Raw genomic sequence first — 8177 nt, 5'->3', positions numbered from 1 at the left:
GGTAAGAAAGGTTGTGAGGTTACAGGCCTCATCCAGCCTTCCTGAATGTGGGTTCCCACACTCTGTGGTCACCAGGTTTTTAGGCCTCTTAGGCCTTCCTGGGTGTGAGCTCCCACATGCTGTGGTCGCCAGGTTACAGGCCTCACCCGGCCTTCCTGGTTATGAGCTCCCACATATTGTGGTCGCCAGGTTACAAGCCTCACCAGGCCTTCCTGAATGTGAACTCCCACTCACTGTGGTCGCTAGGGTGTAGTTGTGAGCTTTCACAAGTCAGGCCTCATCAGGCCTTCCTGAATGTGAGCTCCCACCCACTATGACTATCAGGTTACAGGCCTCATCTGGCCTTCCTGATCATGGGTAAATTCAGGCCTCAAAACCGGCCTCCTGAATTTAGAGTGATGAAGTACATGCACATTTACTTCATCTCTTTTCTTTGTACGCTCCGTACCTTCTAAATAAACCCATACTTATGGTAAGTCACACGACGAAACGTCTTGTGTACTTTCTAAAATCCATTTCTTATGGTAAGGGTCGTGCGCTGTACGCTTCAGTCCCTTCCTATGTGGCTAGACCCCGGTCTTTCACCTTGGGTCCCACTCTAGATGCGTCCTGTCATCAAAGTATGCTACGACAGACGCCTTTCTCTAGCTAACTTCCACTTTTGATCCAGGCCTTCCTGGACTCAGAATGGCTAAGTTCATGCACTTTTGTTTCATGTACTTTCTAAAAATCCATATTTATGGCCTTTCTGGAAGTAGCCCCACATGGTGTGGTTGTCAGGTTACAGGCCTCACCAGGCCTTCCTGAAAGTAAGCTCCCACAGGTTGTGGTTGCCAGGTTTCGGGCCTCACCGGCCTTCCTGAGTATGAGCTCCCACCTACTGTGGTCGCCAGGTTACAGGCCTCACCCGGCCTTCCTGAATATGAGCTCCCACATACTGTGGTCGCCAGGTTACAGGCCTCACCCGGCCTTCCTGAATATGAGCTCCCACATACTGAGGTCGCCAGGTTACAGGCCTCACCCGGCCTTCCTGAATATGAGCTCCCACATACTGTGGTCGCCAGGTTACAGGCCTCACCCGGCCTTCCTGAATATGAGCTCCCACATACTGTGGTCGCCAGGTTACAGGCCTCACCCGGCCTTCCTGAATATGAGCTCCCACATACTGTGGTCGCCAGGTTACAGGCCTCACCCGGCCTTCCTGAATATGAGCTCCCACATACTGTGGTCGCCGGGTTACAGGCCGCATGGGCCTTCCTGAGTATGTACTTCCACATGCTGTGGTCGTCAGGTTTCAGGCCTCACCGGCCTTCCTGATATGAGCCCTCATGTACTGGAGCTCCCCACATAGGGGGTTATCAGGTCTTAGGCTTCAGAAGACCTTCCTGGTTTTGATCCCTTTTACTTTCTCAGTGTTCAGAACGAACACTGGGTAGGCCCATGGATTGAGTGGACGTCTTCCGTCATTTCTTGAGGTTGAGTCACACTCTCCGGGGAATCCCGTCTCTGTGATCCGGAACTGAATGGTTTCTGCCAGCTCTGCAGGCCTTCAGTTTTGGATGCCTTTTCCAAGGCAGTTTCCAGAGGCTCTGTCTCGGACAGACAGGCAATGGCCAGACTGTGCGTCTTAGGATAGATCACCAGGCCAGCCTGGTGGCATGTCAGGAGGCATGCTCTCCTGAATAGTGACTGGCTGGGTGTCCCTTGAGTCCCCTAGCCACACTCCCTAGAAGGGACCCCTTCTATTAGGAAGTTGTGGTCCTAAGCCTTTGAGCTGGCCCAGATATTCCTCACGTGAACTATGTTCTGGCAGTTTTCTCGGTTCATTAGCTTGGGCTATGATCGGTAGGGAGTGCTGTCACTGACAGCCCAACGTGACCTAGGGTGAGTGGTTTTAGTGTCCTTTGTATTACTGGTTCTGACAGTTGTCACTGCCATTGGGCATGCACTCCCCTCAGTATGGCGGCGTGGGTATTTCGTTCCCCATAGCGTCGATGACGTATTGTTGAGTTCCCTTCGAAAGGGAACGTCTCAGGTTACAACTGTAACCTCTGTTCCCTGAGAACAGGGAACGAGACAATACGTCTCCCTGCCATACCTCGGGGCCTGCCTGCATCAGTCCCTTCAGACGATAGGATGTTGTCACGGTCTCAAGGCGCCCTTTTTATACATCCAGGTTGCGTGCTCATCATTCGAGCTGATGAAGCACGGGCTGTCGCCGGTCAACATGATTGTTGTGAGTTGATACTTGATTTCAGACACCTGTCACGCCTGAGGCGTTCCCCATAGCGTCGATGACGTATTGTCTCGTTCCCTGTTCTCTGGGAACATAGGTTACAGTTGTAACCTGTGACGTTCCAGTATATAATAGTTCCAGTATATATATAATAGTTCCAGTATATATATAATAGTTCCAGTATATATATATATATATATATATAATAGTTCCAGTATATATATATAATAGTTCCAGTGTATATAATAGTTCCAGTATATATATAATAGTTCCAGTATATATATAATAGTTCCAGTGTATATAATTGTTCCATTGTATATAATAGTTCCAGTATATATATAATAGTTCCAGTGTATATAATAGTTCCAGTATATATATAATAGTTTCAGTATATATATAATAGTTCCAGTATATATATATATATATATATATATATATATATATATATAATAGTTGCAGTATATATATATAATAGTTCCAGTATATATATATAATAGTTCCAGTATATAATAGTTCCAGTCTATATAATAGTTCCGGTATATATAATAGTTCCAGTATATATATAATAGTACCAGTGTATATATATATATATATATATAAATAATAGTTCCAGTATATATATAATAGTTCCAGTATATATATATATATATATATATATATATATATATATATATATATATATATATATATAATAGTTCCAGTATATAATAGTTCCAGTATATTATATTTCCAGTATATATATAATAGTTCCAGTATATATATATAATAGTTCCATTATATATATAATAGTTCCAGTATATATATAATAGTTCCAGTGTATATAATAGTTCCAGTATATATAATAGTTCCAGTATATATATAATAGTTCCAGTATATATATAATAGTTCCAGTGTATATAATAGTTCCAGTATATATATAATAGTTCCAGTATATATATATATATAAAGTTCCAGTATATATATATAATAGTTCCAGTATATATATAATAGTTCCAGTATATAATAGCTCCAGTATATATATATAATAGTTCTGGTATATATAATAGTTCCAGTATATATATAATAGTTCCAGTGTATTTATATATATATATATATATATATATATATATATATATATATATAATAGTTCCAGTAAATAATAGTTCCAGTATATAATAGTACCAGTATATATATATATATATATATATAATAGTTCAGTATATATATAATAGTTCCAGTATATATATATATATATATATGTATATGTATATATATATATATATGTATATGTATGTATATATATATATATATATATATATATATATATATATATATATATATATATATATATATATATATATATATATATATGTCAGGAATCAATCAGATTCATTCCCATCCACCACTCAAAGATCACTCTCCCCGGAATACTAACCACTCACACCTGTGCACCATCAGTTACCTCATCACCCAGCTCTACAAAACACCCATGCACACTTCAGTCTTTGTCAAGCCTCCAACAGGAATAGACCATAACCCTCTGTCTCCTGAAGTCTCCAAGTCAACCTGAAAACCACCACGTAACGTATACTCACCTTTGAAATACTCACCTTTGTATCCTTGTCCCGCTGTTCCCAGAAGTCCTGCCTGGTCCCATGTTCCCCGAGTCCTGGAGATTTGTCTGAGTGTCCCACGATCCCGCCGAGATCTCCGTGTCCGCTACTGTATCTGAAATAGAAAAGGAGACGTATCAATGAACAGTGTCTGCTCACGCCAAGCTAACTAAAGGAGGATCTGCTCACCTGGAATCCGCTCTGCACGTAGTCATCGTCACCGCACCTTCAGTATATATATAATAGTTCCAGAATATATATAATAGTTCCAGTATATATATATATATATATATATATATAGTTCCAGTATATATATATATATATATATATATATAAAATAGTTCCAGTATATATATATATATAATAGTTCCAGTATATAATAGTTCCAGTATATATATATAATAGTTCCAGTAATAGTTCCAGTATATATAATAGTTCCAGTATATATATAATAGTTCCAGTATATATATAATAGTTCCAGTATATATATAATAGTTCCAGTGTATATACAGGTCCTTCTCAAAAAATTAGCATATTGTGTTAAAGTTAATTATTTTCCATAATGTAATGATAAAAATAAAACTTTCATATATTTTAGATTCATTGCACACCAACTGAAATATTTCAGGTCTTTTATTGTTTTAATACTGATGATTTTGGCATACAGCTCATGAAAACCCAAAATTCCTGTCTCAAAAAATTAGCATAACATGAAAAGGGTCTCTAAACGAGCTATTAACCTAATCATCTGAATCAACTAATTAATTATAAACACCTGCAAAAGATTCCTGAGGCTTTTAAAAACTCCCAGCCCGTTTCATTACTCAAAACCGCAATCATGGGTAAGACTGCCGACCTGACTGCTGTCCAGAAGGCCATCATTGACACCCTCAAGCAAGAGGGTACGAAAGAAAGAAATTTCTGAACAAATAGGCTGTTCCCAGAGTGCTGTATCAAGGCACCTCAGTGGGAAGTCTGTGGGAAGGAAAAAGTGTGGCAAAAAACGCTGCACAACGAGAAGAGGTGACCGGCCCCTGAGGAAGTTTGTGGAGAAGGCCCGATTCCAGACCTTGGGGGACCTGCGGAAGCAGTGGACTGAGTCTGGAGTAGAAACATCCAGAGCCACCATGCACAGGCGTGTGAAGGAAATGGGCTACAGGTGCCGCATTCCCCAGGTCAAGCCACTTTTGAACCAGAAACAGCGGCAGAAGCGCCTGACCTGGGCTACAGAGAAGCAGCACTGGACTGTTGCTCAGTTTTGCATGTCATTCGGAAATCAAGGTGCCAGAGTCTGGAGGAAGACTGGGGAGAAGGAAATGCCAAAATGCCTGAAGTCCAGTGTCAAGTACCCACAGTCAGTGATGGTCTGGGGTGCCATGTCAGCCGCTGGTGTTAGTGCACTGTGTTTTATCAAGGGCAGGGCCAATGCAGATAGCTATCAGGAGATTTTGGAGCACTTCATGCTTCCATCTGCTGAAAAGCTTTATGGAGATGAAGATTTCATTTTTCAGCACGACCTGGCACCTGCTCACAGTGCCAAAACCACTGGTAAATGGTTTACTGACCATGGTATTACTGTGCTCAACTGGCCTGCCAACTCTCCTGACCTGAACCCCATAGAGAATCTGTGGGATATTGTGAAGAGAAAGTTGAGAGACGCAAGACCCAACACTCTGGATGAGCTGAAGGCCGCTATCGAAGCATCCTGGGCCTCCATAACACCTCAGCAGTGCCACAGGCTGATTGCCTCCATGCCACGCCGCATTGAAGCAGTCATTTCTGCAAAAGGATTCCCGACCAAGTATTGACTATTGTGTGCATAACTGAACATAATTATTTGAAGGTTGACTTTTTTTGTTTGTTTTAAAAACACTTCTTTTATTGGTCGGATGAAATATGCTAATTTTTTGAGACAGGAATTTTGGGTTTTCATGAGCTGTATGCCAAAATCATCAGTATTAAAACAATAAAAGACCTGAAATATTTCAGTTGGTGTGCAATGAATCTAAAATATATGAAAGTTTAATTTTTATCATTACATTATGGAAAATAATGAACTTTATCACAATATGCTAATTTTTTGAGAAGGACCTGTATATATTAGTTCCAGTGTATATATATATTAGTTCCAGTGTATATATATATTAGTTCCAGTATATATATAATAGTTCCAGTATATATATATATATTAGTTCCAGCATATATATATTAGTTCCAGTATATATATAATAGTTCCAGTGTATATATAATAGTTCCAGTATATATATAATAGTTCCAGTATATATATGTCACACTACTGCAAGGATGAAGACACAGAGAATGGCGTTAACAGGTTTTATTTTAGACACTGTATGCAACTCCTGAATACAGGAATGAGCTTCGAGATCCACACAGGGAACACAGGGAGAAGACTTGAACTTGAGTCCGTCTTGTAGATACTGGAAATAGCTGACCACTGGAATCCTGATAGAGATCCGCGAACTGTAGAACACAGAGAGGCGGTTCGGAGAATCCCGGGGAACCACCGCACACAGAGGCTGCTTGGAATATACACACACACTGGGAGGTTAGTGTAGAAGGACAATACTTGCGTAGATATATTGAGGATACTGGAACCAGACCGAAGGGTTTAGGAACCAGAGAGTCACTGGCATCCAAAGACGAGACCTGACAGTGAGCTGTAGACTGACTGGGGTTTATATGCAGAGCTGGCGTGGTGAGTGAAGTGATGAGGGTGCAGGTGAGGTGAATCAGAATTCCGGTGATTGCGATCGGGACCAGGTGTGTTGGGTTGAAGCTGGCTGGGGTGTGTCGTTGGGTGAATCCGTGACATCAATAATAGTTCCAGTATATATATAATAGTTCCAAGTTCCAGTATATATATAATAGTTCCAGTATATATATAATAGTTCCAGTGTATATATATAATAGTTCCAGTGTATATATAATAGTTCCAGTATATATATATATATATATATATATATATATATATATATATATATATATATATATATATAGTAGTTTCAGTATAATAGTTCCAGTGTATATATAATAGTTCCAGTATATATATAATAGTTTCAGTATAATAGTTCCAGTATATATATAATAGTTTCAGTATAATAGTTCCAGTATATATATAATAGTTCCAGTGTATATATAATAGTTCCAGTATATATATAATAGTTCCAGTGTATATATATAATAGTTCCAGTGTATATATAATAGTTCCAGTGTATAATAGTTTCAGTGTATATATAATAGTTCCAGTGTATAATAGTTTCAGTATAATAGTTCCAGTATATATATAATAGTTCCAGTGTATATATATATATAATAGTTCCAGTATAATAGTTCCAGCAGTGGGGATTTCTTTAAGACTGCAAGGGAAGCTTGGCTTCCCCTATAATGTCAAAAAAATGAATGGTCAAATATGTACTATTGTGTTAAATTTTTATTGACAGACATTTTATTGACTGAAGTGCCAACTAGCCTCTCCCTATGGAGGATCCCTATACCACTCTACAGATAAAGCGTTGTTGAATTTTCGGTTCGCGTACCTACCCAAAGTGATAAAATAGGCTAAAATAAAACTCTGCATAAAAATTTATAGACAAGACAAGTAGTTTGTTTAGCCATGGTTTGTAGGGAATTATAAACCTGCGCACATATATTCAAACGCACATAACTATAGAATCAATTCTTAATGCGCATGTGAACGCCATCAGCGTCTATTACAGGTTCACGTTTAAAGTCTGTTTAGAGAGAACGGTGTCGTCTTAGCGGCCCCTAATTTTATAACAATAATCATTTAGACGAAGTGAATCAATCAAAACTAACTTTAGCTGAAAAAAAAAAAATTAAAGAACCACTATAAAACCAAACCAATCTCTGTTACCTTAAATTATATGTTTATCTCTGTAAAAAGCTGCTTTGAAATCTACAATCTACATATTTAAAAGCGCTATAGGCCTATAAATGAGGATGACTTGACTTGACTAAAAATGCGTCACAACACGTTCATCTCTAGTTAGGGTTAGTTTACGAGTTCGTTCAGAATCAGCTTCATATAGCAGATCAGGCTGACTCGATTTCCTCATTCATTCCCGGAGCGTCACAGTGCATTTCCCTGTTGAAGCCGAGCTTCCATTGACTTCAATGGGGCTGCCGCTGCTTTGGACAAGCGGGTAATCCATCAGCCGGAAGTTGAAGCCTCGCGGGAGCCGCCATTGTAGCAGAACTTCACCTGCTGTTAGCATTACATTGACTCCTATTCATTTTGGAGTCACTTTGACAGCGAATAACTTTACATCTGAGGCGTCCAAAGACTTCATTTGTCCATTATATATTTT

Source organism: Siphateles boraxobius, unplaced genomic scaffold (assembly GCF_051911475.1).
Source record: "Siphateles boraxobius isolate OS27281-9 unplaced genomic scaffold, OSU_SipBor_1 206, whole genome shotgun sequence".
Lineage (NCBI taxonomy): Eukaryota > Metazoa > Chordata > Actinopteri > Cypriniformes > Leuciscidae > Siphateles > Siphateles boraxobius.
Note: the sequence above shows the minus strand (reverse complement) of the source record.